This window comes from Vigna unguiculata, chromosome 4, assembly GCF_037176805.1.
Source record: "Vigna unguiculata cultivar grain cowpea cultivar isolate G323 ecotype 2 chromosome 4, ASM3717680v1, whole genome shotgun sequence".
NCBI classification, from domain to species: domain Eukaryota; kingdom Viridiplantae; phylum Streptophyta; class Magnoliopsida; order Fabales; family Fabaceae; genus Vigna; species Vigna unguiculata.
This window is the reverse complement of record NC_140795.1, coordinates 12175080-12192950: the sequence shown is the minus strand read 5'-3', so window position 1 is coordinate 12192950 and position 17871 is coordinate 12175080. Positions and strand designations below refer to the sequence as shown.

The window sequence follows — 17871 nt, the reverse complement described above, 5'->3', positions numbered from 1 at the left end:
CAAGCACCAACAACGACCTCCACTGCAAATCCAAGAGAACAGTTGCCAGAAAACACAAGCTCCTTTACAAATCTGGCATGATTCACCGTCCTTGCACCTCTTAGAACCTGACTGTAGATTCTCCACACCAACACGATGTTGACAATGATCCTTCCATCAAATTTCTCATTACAACTTCAATAAACAAGGATGACTCTCTAACAAACAAGGACTTAATCTTTTCTTATGTGGGAGATCAGACTAAATTGCAACCACATAGCATACTAAGAAAAAATCCTATCGAACAATAACTCTTTGATATCACTTGTTGGAAAAAAATGCATCATCAATTAAGAAAATTATCATCTTTACTCCTAAGAATCGCTTTACTAATAGAGAAATAAGATTAAAACAAGGTTACACAAAGATATAATGTCGAAACCCCAAAATTGAAAAAAAATCATGATTGTTGTCTAAAGACAACCAAAGAATAACACTGTGAATTTGTACAACACAGACCACTTACCATGCCCTTTAACTCCAAGTACACTCACACTCTCCAAAGTAATAATTTAACTCAAAACACTCTACTAGAAGAGTATAAGAAAAGTCAAGTATAAGCTTAAAATGCCTTTGACACCATGGACTTAGAGTCCATTATATATTCACCAACACTCACTCCCTCGCTTATCCTAGACGATATGGAACTTTTCAAGACGTATTATTTTCATTAGCCTAACAGAAGACACAACAAAGGAACAATATAAAAAACTCAACAAAGAATCCAAATTTTAAAACATTATGAGTTGGTTGACATCTTTACAAAATCACCTCATAATGGTTTTCTTAACATACTTTCCAAGCAGAGAACTGAAAATATCAAGATGGAAGGTATTGTTCTTTGTGTTCTAATGCTGTATGTAGTTTGTTACTTAACTTACTTCAAGTTACTTATTTCAATTTTGTTGTTTGTTATTTTCCTTCTCTGTATAAATAGCCCTCTAATGGGTTATATAGTAAATCATCACTTCATAATCAATAATACTATTTTTCTTTATTCTTTCACAATGCGTGAAATTGGTGCAGTACCGAATTACTGGATGCAATTTTCCATATGCATTGCTTGAATTTAATTATTGGAGATTAATTCCTTTGATCTAAGTTAAACTCGGCTAAAGTGTTGGTTAAAATAAGGTGCATTCACTTTTTTTAAGCTGCTAAATTATTAAGATGAAAGTTAGAATTTGAGATTCAGCTTCCACTTCGCATCTGGTGAGTTGATAGTCTCTTTTATCCCAAAGATCCTCTGCATCAAACATGACCTCTTTCACATCAAAAAGCCATGTTTTATAGCGTGGATTTTTGAACTGTTTCTGTTCTGCATCACCAGCTAGAGCATTGATGGAGTGCAGTGTGATGTGCAAGTTTCCCAGTAGCTTCTTATCAAGTTTTCTTCCAAAAAAAAAAGTCTAAAAACTTTAGGGGAAGCCAGCTTGTCAACCACCAACAAATTCTGCTGCCATCCTATGAATTGGAAACAAAGTGACTAATGGAAATCAGTAATTTGATCTGAAGTATATGGCAATAGCCCAAGATTGTATTTCAAAAGGTTCAAACTTCAAGCAACTACCTGATGTGTGATTTCAAACTTCAAGTTCATGTCTCACATCTTCAATCACTATGTTTTCAAGTGAACAATCTTTTCCCAGTCTAAGCCTTTTGGTTTCAGACCACACTGTTCAAGCAATGGACAACCAACAATTTTAAGTTCTGAAATGGATTCTGGCAGGCCCTCCTCTGGTAAACATCGGAGGTTGGGGCAGTTAAACAACAACAATTCCTGAAGAGAGGAGAGGTGACAAAGACCACTGTAGTCAAGGTTTTTAAGATCTAAACAGTTACTGATTTCCAGAGAAGTAAGAGAGAAAGGCAAGAAACCTTCATCAGGAAAAGACTCCACATCCAATTTTTGAACAGACAAGACTTCTAGAGAGTTGTTGGCTCCCAAAGCCATTTTCATTGAGGCCATAAATTTGGAGCAGTCTGAGAGATCCATGGTATTTAGATTTGATGGCAAACCTCCATCAGAGCACAACTCCGCTTGTGGACAATCTAATATTCGTATGTCTGTAAGAGATGGAAGGAGGATATCCATGCGTTTAGGCAATAATTTCAAGTTCTTCAATTCTTTAATACTAAATTTTACTAGCTTGGGGGCAGATAATCCTTCCATGGGAAATGATTCAAATTGAGGTGATTTGCTGATATCCAGATCCTTGAGATGATTATGAGTGTGATCCTGTGAAATCATTTGCAGATTACAACACCTGAGTTTGAGTGAACAAAGTTTTGGGAAGAAATCTAGAGGAAAGGTCATTGGAGAGTCAAAGCCTCCATCTATATCCAGTGTTACAAGTAAATTGTAGCGAAGTCTCAATGGAATATTAATGTACAGACAAGAATAAATGTGTAAGACTTCAAGAGAATTATTATTTATGGTATCCCCTATCCTTTCCAGGGTTGATGATTCCGTGTTGTGTCCGCTAATGGTGAACCTTTCACATTCACAGATAATTATTTGCTTTACGTGAAGAAGTTGGTTTGGCAGCCCTTTGAGCTTGGGGCAATGTACTATAGAAAGATGTTGAAGACGTGGGAAAGGAGTTTCACAATCCCATTCTTCCCACTCCTTCATATTATAGAAATACAATGTTTCCAAGCATGTAAATGAAGAAGAGCTACTCCCATGGAACTCAGCACCAACACCCACTATCCCATCAAGCTCTATAATTGTCAGCTCCTTGAGGAATGGCAAAAGCCCAAGGGGAGGCAATTGCAGAACATATTTACAACCTATCAATCTTAATGACACCACGTTTGATAAGGAACTATCAGATAACCAACTTGGAAATTGTGTACCACCATAGTGACTGATTGAGAAATTCTTTGTGTTTGGGAGGTTGTAGATACTCGAGTACTTGTTTTTCTTTCCTTGGATTGTCAGGGATTTGGTTCGAATTACATTCTAACTCTAGCTTTACAAGGTGCTTTTTATTTTTCAAATCTACTTGTAAAGCATCTGAGGGATTCAAAATATTATGCATATCACCAATTAAAAGCCCTCCATGAAGATTGAGCCCTACTAGCTGTTGAATACCGCTACTTTTGCCAACATAGAACGAACTCAGTACTTGGAGATTCTTCAACTTCCCCATATGCATTGGCATCTTTCTCACTGAAGTACCTATAAATTCAAGGCAACGTAAATTGCTGAGTTTGTACAAATTCGAAGGCAACTCCTTCAAAAGGAGACAATAGTTAAGCTTTAGTATTTGCAAGTTATAGAGCAAACAACTTGAATCGGGTAGTTTTCTTATATGAGTACAGGAAAGGTCTAAAGAACGTAGATGTTTAAGATCACCTATCGAGTCAGGCACCTCTAGGAGGCCAGAGCAACATAGCAAAGATAAGGTGTGTATGAACTTAAACTTGGAGAACAACTCATGAAATGAAACCTTGCATTGCCATGGATCGTTTAGAGGGGACAATTTTATAAATGTAGGAAGTGGAATAAATGTGCGCAACCTTTTCGCATCATATAAACTGTCAAAATACTTAACGTCATTGATTGCAAATGAAAAATGACGAGCCCTTTCTGGTATCGATAATGCTTTATCAACTTCTAAGTTGAAGTATATATCTCCACTAACATATTTTGCCAAATCGTTGAGAAGGTCATGCATGACAAAACATGATTCCAATCCGCTTGACCGTTGAAAGAAAGACCTTGATAATAGATCATCAAAGTACAATTCACCAATTTCTTCTGGGCTCTTATTATGTTGAGGACAGTGTAGAAAATTTTCAGCTATCCACAACAAAATTATACTCTCCTTGTCAAACTTGTAATCTTTGGGAAATAGAGCAAAATAAGCAAAACACCTCTTGAGATGCGAAGAAAGGTGATGATAACTCAGTAAAAGAGCAGGCATAATTTCATTCTCTTCTCTCGGTAAGTCCCATATCTTACTTTCCAGTACACATTCCCATTCTGAAAAAGATGACTTTGTGTGCAGAAGACTTCCAATTGCTTTCAGGGCTATAGGTAATCCTTTACACTTTTTAACTATCTTTATGCCAATATCCTTCATCTCAGCATTCAATTGAGGATGATCATCTTGGAATGCATGTTTTGCAAAAACATCCCAGCAATGATCTTCTTGTAAATGCATCAGGCGATGCACTTTACTTGACCACATTGTAGTAGCAACTTTCTCGCTACGTGTTGTTACGAGAATTTTACTTCCGGTTGCCCCAAAATTAAGAGGAGTTTGCACAGCTTCCCATTTATCTCGTCTTTCGTTCCACACATCATCCAAAACGAGAAAGAATTTTTTCCCAGACAATTTTTCTTTCAGTCTTCCATGAGCCATTTCTAGGTTTCTGCTATCATTTTTGGATTTAGTGATTGCCTCAAGAATTGTACTTGTCACCACCATAACATCAAAATAATCTGAAACACAAACCCAAGCTTTGATGCTAAAATGAACCTCCTCCATCCTTGGATCATTGTACACATGTTGGGCAAGTGTGGTCTTACCCACTCCACCCATACCCACAATAGAAAGTATTGATAACTGGTTATGATTGTGAGTTTCAGATGTGAGCCAATTAAAGATAGTTTCTGTGTCATCATCTCTTCCATAAATAACATTTTCAGCCACCAAAGAAGTTGATGGCAATTTTTGTTGCACTTCACTGACACTGCCTGGTTGAAGACCAAAATAAGTAGCCTCTTTCAAACCAAGATCACCCTTTTGGCTGGCAAGATATTCTAGGTTCTCAAGGACTTGTTTCAAGCCTGAGTCGATTTTCCTGTTAAATGAACTGAAAGTAGAATTGAAGAAACTTGATACCTTGTTACTGAGGCTTTGACATTCAGACTCAGCTTCCACTTGACGTTTGGTGAGTTCGTAGTCTATTTCATCCAAGAGATCCTCTGCATCAAACACAGCATCTTTGACAGCAGAAAGCCATGCCTTGACACGTGTATCCATGAACTGCTTTTGCTCTGCATCATCAGCGAGAGAATTGATGGACAACAGTTTGATGTTGAGTTTTCTGAGGAGTGCTTCGTCAAGCTTTCTTCCACGAAAGAAGTGTAGAAGTTTAGGAGAGGTTACCCTGTCAAATGCAACCTGCAGAAAAGCAGAAAGAAGAGCACCACCAACGCATGCTGCTGCCATGGTAGGAATAGGAAATGGTGTGGATGAATTGAAATGAGTAACTTCAATCGCAGGTCATGACAATGGCTTGGAACAGTGCCTGTTGAGTTTTCATTGGAATTCAGAACTGCATTTGATGAACGATTGAATCACTGACTTTGACTAAGATAAAGGTACGTATTTGAATGGATATTTTGACTGACTTAGCACAAAATATCTGATCGATTGTTTCCCAAACAAGAGGACATTGCACATGACGTAGTCACATGCAGATTTTCAAACAATGAGGTGGAGAGCTTGGGATTTTCTGTCTCGTGATTGGGAGGGTTTTGTATGTCTAGTGTACATAGAAAATATATAGGAGTGTGAGGAAGTCAATAAAAATGGACTTATGGAGAATAATGAATTGAAGTGGGTGGAGTGGAAGATTAAAAAGATGGGCTTGCGAGAGATGTAAAAAAAGGGTGGCAAACAGTAAACAAAAATCTTTCTTTCAAGAGATTTAGGCCTAACAAAAGCTACGCCATACTTCTCTTTTCTCCTATTTTCTTGTGTTGAAAACTATTTTATTTATTTTGTTTGCTTTTCCTTTATCCTTTATTTGTAAAATGATTTTTCTTATTCTTTAATTTTCTTAATTAACTTTTTAATCTTTTTATATTTTTAAATCCAAAAAGGCAAATTATTTTTTTAAGAAACTTTTATTTATTAATAATTAAAAATCTATTTATGATTGTTTTTTCTTTTTCTAATAACCTTTATTTGTCCGGATGAAATTAGGTGTTTACACTTGCATTTCTTGTTTCTACTTGCGATGATCGATTGTACCTTATACAGAAGTAGATGATTGTATATGTGTAGAGAAAGATGCACAATGATGAAAAGTGAGAGTTGGGCAAGACCGATTGATGTTTAGGCCGTCTTACAAATTTTATTGTTATTTGTTTTCAATTTTGTCAAGTTATATTGTAGACGTAAGACATGAAGTTTCTTTTTTATTTGAGATTTAAATAAAGTGATAATGTTTTTTACAATAAGGTTTAATTACTCGGATGGTACCCACTTTGGTGTGTCAATGTAGTACCCGCTTTTAAAAGAGTGTCAATTGGATTCCAACTTTTGAACAAATGATTCAATTAGGTCTTTTTAGGCAACAATTATTAATGTCGTTAACGGCTTGCCACATGTCAGTATGAGGTTTTTTTGATTTTTTTTAATTTTTTTTACTTTTTTTTTAATTTTTAATTTTTTTTGCAAGAAAAAAATGTCATATGTCATGTCCCCAGTTTGACACGTGGCACTATCAGTGTCACATGGCAATGCAATGCCTATATGTCAGTGTCACCATCAAATGTCATTGTGTTAATTTCAATTTAGTCCTCATATATGTTTTCTGCTTCAATCTAATATCTACTTATGTGTATCTGATTCAATTTTGTCCCAAATTTTTTTAATAATTAAAATATTTTTTTAATTCATCTTTTATAAGATTAAAACTAATTGACTATAAATATTTTTACAAAATTAGGTATTGATATTTATATTGTTTCTCTCCAATTGTGGATCAAATTTATTAAAAATGACTTTTTAACATATTACTTTATTAATTACTTTTTATTAAGTATTCATGTTTTGTTAATTATTACTTTTTTTTTTAAAATAGAACAATATTGTCTCTCACTAATTTTAAACTAAAATTTTTATTTGTATGAATGTTATAGTCATAATTTTTTTTATTAAAAATAACTTAAAAATGACTTTTATCATTAAATTTTAATATAAATATTAATAGTTAATTTTTGTAAAAATATTTATACTTAATTAATTTTAATTTTGTAAAAAATGAATTTTAAATGGAGTGTTACAAATAGGAAAGCGACAAAAATCGAGTGTTATTGTAAGGCCCAATATCTCCCGTTTTGTTTTATTTCATAGACTGTCCAATCTTTTGGCCTAAGGGGAGCCGACCCAATTCGTTTCTGACCTAAAGTGCCCAAACCCTAATTTGAGCTCATTTTCGTAAAAACAGATTTCCCTTCCCTTTGAGCTGCTGCCGCATCTGCTAGGGTTCCAGAGCACACCTTCAGTTCGCGTTCCGCTTGACTCCGTTCTTGACCCACGTAAGTGTTTCCAATCCATGCTTCTAAAATCTATGGTCCTACTTTTCGTGTGTAGTGTTAGAGTCTCCGTAGTAAACACTCTCTATTCGTTTTTCCAGCTTTGCGACCTTCTCCTAGAGCTGTGGTACTCCGTTGTTCGGTGTCGAGGCACTTAAAACTAGCTCATTCTAGGTAAGGGAAGCTAGAACGTCTTCATGTGGTGTGATTTGGCTTGTATCGTTGTGGTTTGTGGATTCTTTGAGATTGTGTGCTGCTATGAGTGTCTGGACTGGCTGGAACCTCTGTTGGGTGTGTGTGTATGCGTTGTGCAGGTGCGAACAATAGCGGACACTGATAGTCTCGCCCAGGCGAGCTTGCCTCGCCCAGGCGAGATGTGTAGAGGCTCGCCCAGTGCTTTCTGCGCGAGTGGTCGCCCAGGTGACCCGAACGTATTTTTGAGCGAGCAGATGTCTCGCTTAGGCGGAAGGGGTCTCACATAAGCAAGATTACGCATGGGCCACTGTACTCTTTGTCGAGCTCTCGCCTAGGCAGAGGAGAACTCGCCTGAGCGAGACCCTCTAGACTGAACGAGGAGCTGGGCGAGGATGCGTCCCGAGATGTTGTGTTCTCTGTGATTGGATGTTTAAATTGTGTTTATGTGGGTTATTGTATGATGGCTTGATGGGGATGAATATGCATGATTGGGAAGAGATTATATGTGGGTGATTGTGAGCTTTGCATGATTTCTATATGAGTTGTACATGAGAAGTTGGATACATATATATGTGCGTGTGGTCACAAATTTGGCATGAGCAACAATGGATCTTGATGGTTGGTAAACCAGTGGCATGAGCAACAATGGATCTTGATGGTTGGTAAACCAGTGGCATGATTTTGGTATGAGGAGAAACACTTTACTCTTGGTTGGGAATAACGAGTTGGTATTGATTCGGCATGTTAGGAAATGAGGATTTGTTTACGGATGATGGTATGAAATATTATGTGTAATGTATGTGAAAATTCTTAGTTGTTTATCATGTTGGTCTGTGTCAGTGCGTAATTCCTTGGAGTCTCTAGGTGAGACTTTCAGGGTCGTGCTTCAGTGGTCGGGACATAATTCCATGACCCCTGTTAGTGGGTGTCCATGGTGGTGCCTCATCTATATGGTCTGGTAAGGATTCAAGGTAAGGTTGCATCCTAACACTCTAAGGGGTGAGTTAGTCTCACTTAGAGCGGACTGACTCATGTGGTGAGAGTAGTAGGAGGCCTGAAATTCATTAAGGACTAACCTTGTGTGTGAGGGAAATTGATTCATTATAACACTTGTAACACTTAGCTCGGGGGTGAGCAGCTCGGGGGTGAGTAGAGGTATCCACCACAAGCGCAAGCATCCGCTGAATTCGACCAGGCTATATGTATCAGGATGAGTCGAGTCTTAGTGTATTGATTGAAGGATCATAACATGCTTGGGTGATAGACGTATATTGTATGTGTGAACACTGAATTATGAAAGTACATTTGATTGCATGGTAAATATGTTGGCTCTAGCTTACCCTTACTTTTTGGTTGCTTTGTATGTTGTTCTTCTATCTTCGCGATGATCATCAATTTTATTGATGGGAGCAGATGCGAGAGGTAATCGTGGTCAACAGGGGAGAGACGAATCTGCTGCTTAGCCTCTTCGGGCTGGACTTTCTGTTCTTCTTGGGCTATCTTTGGGGCTACGGCCCATGTACTTGTCTGCCTTTATATTTCTCTTGTAAACCTAGTAAATTGTTTAATATGTTTCCTCTTTTTTCTTTTGGTGGCATCGCGGTATGCCTTGGTCTGTATGGTGTTATACTTAAACTCTAAGACTGCCTCGTTATATTATAATTGTGTGACGTTTCTTTAATTACGTGTATTAATTAAATGGGACGTTACAGTTACAAATCATGTAAAACTCCAATAAATCAAGACACATTCGATGCATAGCCATAGACATTGGTTTATTGGTTTATGAGTCTTTTCTCCTAACATGTTTATTTATACCCAATGCGAAACACCAACTCATGGCTCCAACTCCACTTTAACCTTATGATCTTTTAATTTCCTAGACAAAAAAAAAATATGGTAGCTTAGGTTAGTTTCCTCTTATTTTTCTGTTTTCCTCATAAAGGTAGTTTGATTGAAAAAAAATATATTATTTTTGTGATTCAAATAAAACTATTATAAATTTAGAAATAATGATTGAGATTATGGTAGAATGATTCTTTTAATTTCCTCGTCATTCTTAAACTTAGATGTCATATGATAATGTTTTCTATATGTGATGACTCTGTTCCATCAAAATTTTTCATTCTCCATCGTGTAAAACAAGAAAGATTATTCTAAAATAAGAAAACCATCAATAGACTAGTTATGCAATTAGTCTAACTTCTTCACTTCATCTTGTGTCTCATCAAAGGTTTTAGTTGATGTGATATATACACTAGCAAATTTTTCTCTCCTTATTTTATTTTAAATTTCTTGCAATAATCCTTTATAATAAACATGATATGAGAAGAGATGATAACCAAAATATAACTACAAAATATCATATAATAAAATCAAAACCTCTAAAGGGCGTTGGCTGTGTCATATTTCCAAAACTTAACAACAATCATGTGGCATATTGTGGAAAAATGGTTTTGCCTTCTATTTATTTACATTTATGATTCCTCCAATAAGTATATAAGCGTCCTTTGCTTTGAATATTCACACAAGACAACATTTTTATTCTTCTGATAGCAAGTAAAATCCATGCAGGGCAGAAACTAGATGAGGAGACAATGGTTTTGTTTTATACTGTCATGTGTATCACATTAAAGGGGGAATCTAGATATTTATGTAGAGATCATTTATCTAAAATTGTAAAATATCTAAGTATCATTATCCTTTCCAATAACAAACACGTACACGTTTTACAGTTCAACAATTACACAAACTTTACATGTTTTCTGACAACTACATAAAATCCTGCCCCTGCAAATTTAGTAAATAAATGGAAAGTTGGGGAAGAAAATTGTAACGTAAGTAGTGAAAGCTATTATTGTAATGTCCACTGTTTTAATGCCAATTCCCAAAACTAAGTCCAGTTTTTCTGTTTATTTTTTTTTTTCTGTTCTCTATTAAGTATTAAAAACACATTATTTTTTGAGATATCAGTCATTATCAGTGTATTTTAAAAGTATAACAGACAAATAACACAAAAAAAATCAATAGAGAATTTAAATTCAACAAGATGAGAATAGATACATGTTCAAGTCCCAAGAAAAGGAAGTATAAAAGTACTTGCATTTTCACAATTGTATTTGTTTCAAGAAGAATGTCCCTGAACAACTACTTACTCTAAAAGGAAGTATAAAAGTACTTGCATTTTCACAATTGTATTTGTTTCAAGAAGAATGTCCCTGAACAACTACTTACTCTGTTCAGTGTCCAGCTTAGAATCAAGTCAAGGGTCAGCCGATAAAGGTGTCTTCTGTAGAGATGGCAAATAAACCCGTGCCCGTGGGTATCACCCGAACCCGTCCCCGTTTTGACGGGGAATCCCCGCTTTGACTGGGTATGGGTATGGGTATGGGTAATACCCGAAATTTTCAACTAGGGATGGGGATATATATATACCCGCCCAAATACCCGTCCCCGCTTAAATTACTAAACTATTTATAATTTATTAAATAATCTAAAAAATATATATAAATAAATAATATATTTACACATAAAATATAATATAATATAATATAATATAATATAATATAATATAATATAGTATATATACATATAAATAAAATATACTTTTATATATATATATATATATATTTACACATATACATGTAATATAATATAATATAATATAATATAATATAATATACATATAATATATATACATAATAATATAATATAATATATATAATATATACGTATAAAACAAATTAATCATTTAACTAGTGAGATCTTTTATAAACAAATTTATAACATTACAAATTTATAAAAATTTAAAAGAAATATATATATATATATATATATATAAAAGCATAAAATATCTACGTATATACATATAATATATATACATAATAATATAATATATATTATTATATTTATATTATTATATAATATAATATAATATATACTTAAAATAAATATATATCTATAAATATATATATATATATATAACATATTTCTCATTCTCTTTGTTTTTTGTTATATAACATATTGGCAATTGCTTCAGTTTTAGATCCAAGGTACAAGATGGACATGTTAGAATATTATTTTTATAAATTGTATGGTAATGATTTTGATCTGAAACTTAGTAGGATTCGTCAAATGTGCTATGATTTGGTTTTGGAATATCAATAAAAAAAGAATGAAACTTCTTCTTATAGAGCTACATCATTGGAGTTGGGAAAGGATGTTGATAATGATGCGAATGAATTTTTAGAGTTTATGGCAAAAAAGAAAAAATCTAGAACTACAGTTATGAAAACAGAGTTGGATTATTACTTGGAAGAAGATAATTTACCGGTTACACAAGAATTTGATATCCTATCATGGTGGAAAACAAATGGGTTAAAGTTTCCAACCCTTCAAGCAATTGCAAGGGATGTTTTAGCTATTCCAATAACAACTGTAGCTTCTGAATCTGCTTTTAGTACTGGTGGTCAGATATTAACTTCTCACCGTAGTCGACTTCATCATATTACTATAGAGGCTTTGATGTGTACATGAAGTTGGATATGGAACTCAAACCATCTAGGTAAGTTACTCAAATTTATTAATATTTTTTGTTAGTATTTTTTGTGAATTCTCATCTAATATTCTACATTTGGTGTTTGTAGGTGTTAAAAAATTAAAAGGAAAAGATGTTCTCATGAGTGAAAATGAATCTGATGAAGAAGGTACATTATATTCTAGTAATTAAAATTTTCAATTTCAATTATTATATCATATCTAATTTTTCATTTTTTTTCTATGTGTAGGTGGATCGAATGCAAATGAAACCACTGATCATTTGTAAAATTAATAAATATTTTGGTTATTATAAAATTTTAGTAATGTGTAATTTTTTAGCTTTTATATAATTATTTGAATTTTATTTAGTTGTTATTTGATACTTTAATTTGAGATTTATACTATTATAATATTTTTCTTAATATTTGACATCATGAAAATCAAAAAGAGTATGTTATTTTAATATTGAATATTTTGATAGTATCATGATTCCGTTGGTGTGATTTTTAAATTTTTTTTATAAAAAATATTTAATTGATATATGGAACAATAAAAAAATGGGTATGGGTATGGGTATAAGAAAATACCCGTTACCCGGTGGGGATGGGGATGGGTCAAAAGTTGTATACCCGTTGGGTTTGGGGATGGGGATGAGGATGAATTTTTATTATGGGGATGGGGATGGGATCATGATACCCGTACCCGCCCCGCCCCGTTGCCATCCCTAGTCTTCTACTCCCTTCAGATTCAGATAGGAATGTTGTACAAAGATAAATACGATTAGCAGCAGATGTCGGCTTCCAATTAAATCATTAGTTTAAAAATTAACAATCAACAACTAACAAAAGAAATCATTAGACAAAATGATGAATGTATTAGCACAACAATGTAAATTCCATTTACATAGTCAAATATTTTCGCCTAACAAGATTGTAATTGAAAAGGTAGAGAGATAATGTGGAGTATCAACACCTGTTGAAGAGGCAGACAAACGAGAATTATTGCACATCTAATTTTAAACTTTTGAGCCAACACTTAGGTCTTCAATGTGAGCAATCTTGTTCCAGTCTTGGCCTTCGGGATTCTAACAACATTGTTCCAACAATGGACAATTCCAGATTTTAATAGAGGAGATCGATTTGGGGAGACCATCCTCTGGTAAGCATTGGAGGTTGGGACAGTGATGAAGTGTGAAAGAGGAGAGGTGGCAGAGACCCTTGTACTCCATCATTTTAAGATTTGGGCAATCAAAGATTTTTATAAAAGTGATAGAGTGTGGTAGCAAAACTTCATCGGGAAAAAAAAACTCCACATCCATCTTTTTAATAGACAAGCTTACAAGACATATGTTGGTACCCAAGGTCTCTTTTAGGGAGGCCATAAGTTTGAAACTTGAAAGAGACACCGGTTTTACATTTGGTGGCAAACCTCCAACTGGGAACATCTCCACTTTTGGACAATTAATTATTCGTAGTTCACTAAGTCTGTGTTCAGTTGAAGAGATAGATTTGAGATAAGGCTTGTAACGTCCCAATTAAATAGATAAAACCAATTTAATAAAGCGTCGCATACATGAATAATCAGAGAGTATGGAGTTTGGGATATGAAGGTACACAGTACACCAAACATATCCATAATAAAAGAGAAGAGGCACCAGACTGCCTAAAACAAAGTGAAATAGTTCTAAAGGTAGTACAAGGTCTTGTCCAAAAAAAGAGAATCATAAACTATTAGGTCTTCTTCAGTTGTAGGCTCCATAGTGAGCCCAAAACCCGTCCAACCCTCAAGCTGCAGCGTCTCTACTATCATTACCAATGTCAGGGATTCTCACGTCTACTCACATCAATAAAATTGATGATCATCGCAATAGAGAAAGCCACACACAACATACAAGCAAGCAAAAGGGTAAGCTAGTGTAAAGGAATCTTATATCATCACAGTCAACATGCAGTTTCAGGATCAAACATAAATAACAGACATTCACACATGGATTACCAAATCATTTAAGACCCCAAGACTCGACTATCCGGATACGCATAATGAGGCACCACCAGGCGACAGTGGAATTATGTCCTAGCAGTGAGGCATCACCACGAGGCCTTCGTGGAATTATATCCTTACATGAGGCACCACCACGTGGCCTTCGTGAAATTACATCTTGGCCTTGAGGCACCACCACGTTACCCTCGTGGAATTATGTCTTGCCGCTGAGGCACCACCATGAACTCTCACCTCGAGGTTCATGGAATTAAGTCCATTAGATGAGGCACCACTGTAACATCCCACCCGGATATTACGAATTAAAAAAATTAGAATTAAATACGTCAGCATCATTTATTAAATCTCATTTAATAATAATATCTCGTTTCCCCAAACCACGGGAAATGTAAAAGTTCATTAAGTTACCAGTAAGTCCACAAATACAAAATGGTGAGTTTAGTCAAGTAGGCCATGAGCCTTTACATCAGATTTTCAAAATGGAATAACAAAGACATAAACATAAAAGTTCCCATAATCATCCCCTCTCCGCAGCTAAACCTCACCAGCTCCACCTGCATCATTACCAGCTCACGTGTACCGCGTACACGATTATCGCCAAACACAAGCAGATAGGGTGAGCTAACAATTAAAACACACAAAAATATATCAAACATACATATACATGTATAACCAATACAAATAATGCAACAATAGCACCAACTATTTGTGTATATTGCATGACCATAATGTTAACACCCAATTTCGTCCGGGTAAAAAATAAAAAAAATAAATTTTGACCTAAATAATAATTAGGAAGAAAGTAAAAAAATAATACAAAAAATGAATATTTAATTGAGCATAAATATATATTTCTTTTTTTACTTTTTATCTTATTTCAACTTTATTTTCATCTTGTTTTTGTTTTGTTCGTTTTGTTTTTATTTTATGGCTTTTATTTCACTTTATTTTATTTTATTAATGTTATTATTGTTATTATCTTATATTATTTTTATATCCATTTTAACCTTTTTTATTTTATTTTATTTTGTCTTATTTTATTTTATTTTATTCTTTCTCTTTATTTAGTTTCGTTTTTATTTTGTTGTTTTATTTTATGTTCTTTGAGTTTAATATGTTTTACTGCACTTTTATTTCATATTTGCTTTTTATCTTGTTCTTTTTTATTTAGTCGTTTTCCATTTTTTTATGCATATCCATTTTCATTTTCGTAACAACCTAATTCATTTTTATGTACCTGCAGCATTCTTTTTCTTTATTTTTACCTTGTTTTCATTCTGTTAAAAGTGTAACAAGTTTCTATCATGTTCATATCATCTTATTTTTTACACCCACCTTTATTCTCTTTGCACTCTAAGATTCTTCCAATCACACGTTACCACATTGCCACGGGTCCCATGTTTTCTCTCTCAACTTATTTTCTAGACATGCAAAAAAGGCTTCTTTTTTTCTCTGCACCAGCACAACCTACCCGCTGCAACTCTCTCTTACATTGTCGCTTCTCCACGTAGATTTCATGCATTAACCCTCGGTTCCATGCATTAATCTTCATACATCTCCTCTGTTTTAATCAAAAAGTTGTCGTTCTTGTGGTTTCCTCAATGATCAACACGCAACCGCCAACAAGGATTTTTTCTCTCCTATAACACGTTTCCTTTATCTGTCCTGGGAGGCCCAACACTTACTCACACTGAACAACAACCCAAAGTCTACTCTCCTCCACCTACACACGCAACTTCCAAGTATCAGAAAAGCACACACGGTGAGAGCACAAAAAGAGAACAAAAATGAGAGATAAAAAGAAGAAGAACAGAACAGAGGAGGGCGAGAAGAAAGGAACTGTCATAGGCATTGAGGATGTACAAGAGGTACACTTGCATCTTGAACGAACAGACCAAGACCACCACCAGGAGCTTCCGAGAAGTAAGCATCGTTTGTACCTTCAATACTTATGTGTCAACTTGATTAGTTGTTAGTTGTGTGTTGGATTGGTTGTATTTGATCTGTTACTGGTTCACGATTCCAATATGTTTATGTGTGGAGACCGTTGTTGCATTAATGGTTGAAAACGAGACATACACTAAACCCGTCCTCCATTCAACTCACGCTTCACTTTGTCGTCAGAGCCAACCCCTACACTAACACTTTCACTTCCTTCTTCAATACTCTGCATACCCAACACCCTAACATTGACTACGACCCCATTCTACACATTTTCATTCTCCTACAACCTGCACATAACCACAAACTGCACATAACAACATTCATCTCTCTCGCCATCATCAACATCACGCCCTCACCTCCACCAAACAAAATCCCCATACACACTTAATTCATTTTCCAAACTCCAGCACCTTCATTCAAATTCCAACCATCAGCCTCCATCATCATTTTCACATTCACCTGCATAAAAAACCAGAATAAAAAAACAGATTCACTGTCCTCCAATTATCACCACCTTCCCGCCGCACTCAACACAAACAACAATCCTTCCCAAAATCACCATCACCGTCACGCACTCTTCCACCATCAATTAATCTTTTTCTCATCTTTATCATTCACCTGCGCAAAATCAAAGAACAGACCCCCAATTCCAGTGCCAAACAGCCACATCCAATCGGAACAAAGAGATAAAAAAAAAACGAATTGAAGCAGTCGCCGGCGGCGAGTCAGGGTTTCTCGTAGAGGACTCGTGTGCAAACTGGTGCTAGGGTTGAGCCGCGTTGACGCGAGAAGGGAACTGGACTAGAATCTCCAGCGGTGTTCCTAGTTCCCAACAGCGGCGCTGCGACGGCGGTCTGGGTCGCGGTGAGCTGAGCATTGTCGGCAGTGGCTTTGGGCGTCGGAGCAGCGGCCGTTCGAGTCGTGCTTGGGAGGAGGGAGAGTGAAGGTCGCGTATCCTGGGCTCTCGTTAAGGTCTGTGGTGGCGTCGCTGTCGCCGTCTTTGGGTGGTTGCAGCGGGGAGACGATATCTCGGGTTGGATGCGTGCGCGAAAGGGAGTCGTTGAGCCGCCGGGAACGAGGGCGACGTCTCCGGCGTCAATAGGCGCCGCGGTGGTGTGGTGATGCAACGGTGAAGGTGGTCGTTGATGGTGGTCGGCGTCGTCGCCGGCGTCCCTGGCCTGCCGGAGTAAGTGAGGTGTTGATGATGATTGGTCATGGTTTTGGTTCCAGGCGCAAGAGGGAGAGAGGGAGGTGACTTGCCTCTTGTTTTTTTTTTTCAGCAGCTAGGGTTTAGGTCAATTGGTTTCACTTGCCACGATTTTTTTTTGTTTTTTCGCCTTGCACCCCCATAGTTTCACCTTGCACCTACCATTATTTCGTTTTGGGCTAGAATACTGTTTACGTTCTGCACCCCCTATTTGGATTGTATTAATTGTTTTTTTACACCCTCTTTGCTTTAGGAACTCCTTCGTGTACCCCCGTTTTTAATTCTTACACTCTGTTTTGCGTTTCCTTAACACATTCCTTTATTTACTGCACGCACCCCACCTGTTACTTCACGCACCTCTTACATGTGATATTCCTGCACCCCATGCCTTTGTATTTTTGGGTTTGTTGTTGTATTTGCTTTGTGCACCCCACCAATTACTCGTGCACCCTTACTTTTTTGTTTTCCACTTTTATCCATCTTAAATATTTTCATCCTTTTATAAATTTACTTATTTATTTATTTATTTTTATTTATTTTATTTAAAAAAAAGAAAACAATTATATTTGAACATTATAAAAATTAAAATATAGAAAAAATCAAAAAATGGTTCTCTTTCATTTTTATTGTGTCTGTCCGACCGCCCGCATCGTGTGACACTTTCTTC

The 17871-nt window shown here is 35.7% G+C and overlaps 1 long non-coding RNA gene and 1 pseudogene across 2 annotated transcripts; both read right to left on the bottom strand.

Moving 5' to 3' along the window:
* Positions 1 to 1101: 1101 nt before the first annotated feature.
* On the bottom strand, positions 1102 to 5513 carry LOC114181472 (putative disease resistance RPP13-like protein 1; annotated as a pseudogene). Its single transcript, XR_014994284.1, has 2 exons — positions 1610 to 5513; positions 1102 to 1503 (listed from the first exon to the last, which is right to left on the bottom strand). The product of XR_014994284.1 is annotated as a putative disease resistance RPP13-like protein 1 (transcript).
* A 9827-nt stretch (positions 5514 to 15340) lies between these two features.
* Positions 15341 to 17400, bottom strand: LOC146886799 (uncharacterized). The gene is made up of 2 exons (XR_014994210.1): positions 15917 to 17400; positions 15341 to 15776 (listed from the first exon to the last, which is right to left on the bottom strand). It is a non-coding gene; the product is annotated as an uncharacterized LOC146886799 (long non-coding RNA).
* Positions 17401 to 17871: the final 471 nt, after the last annotated feature.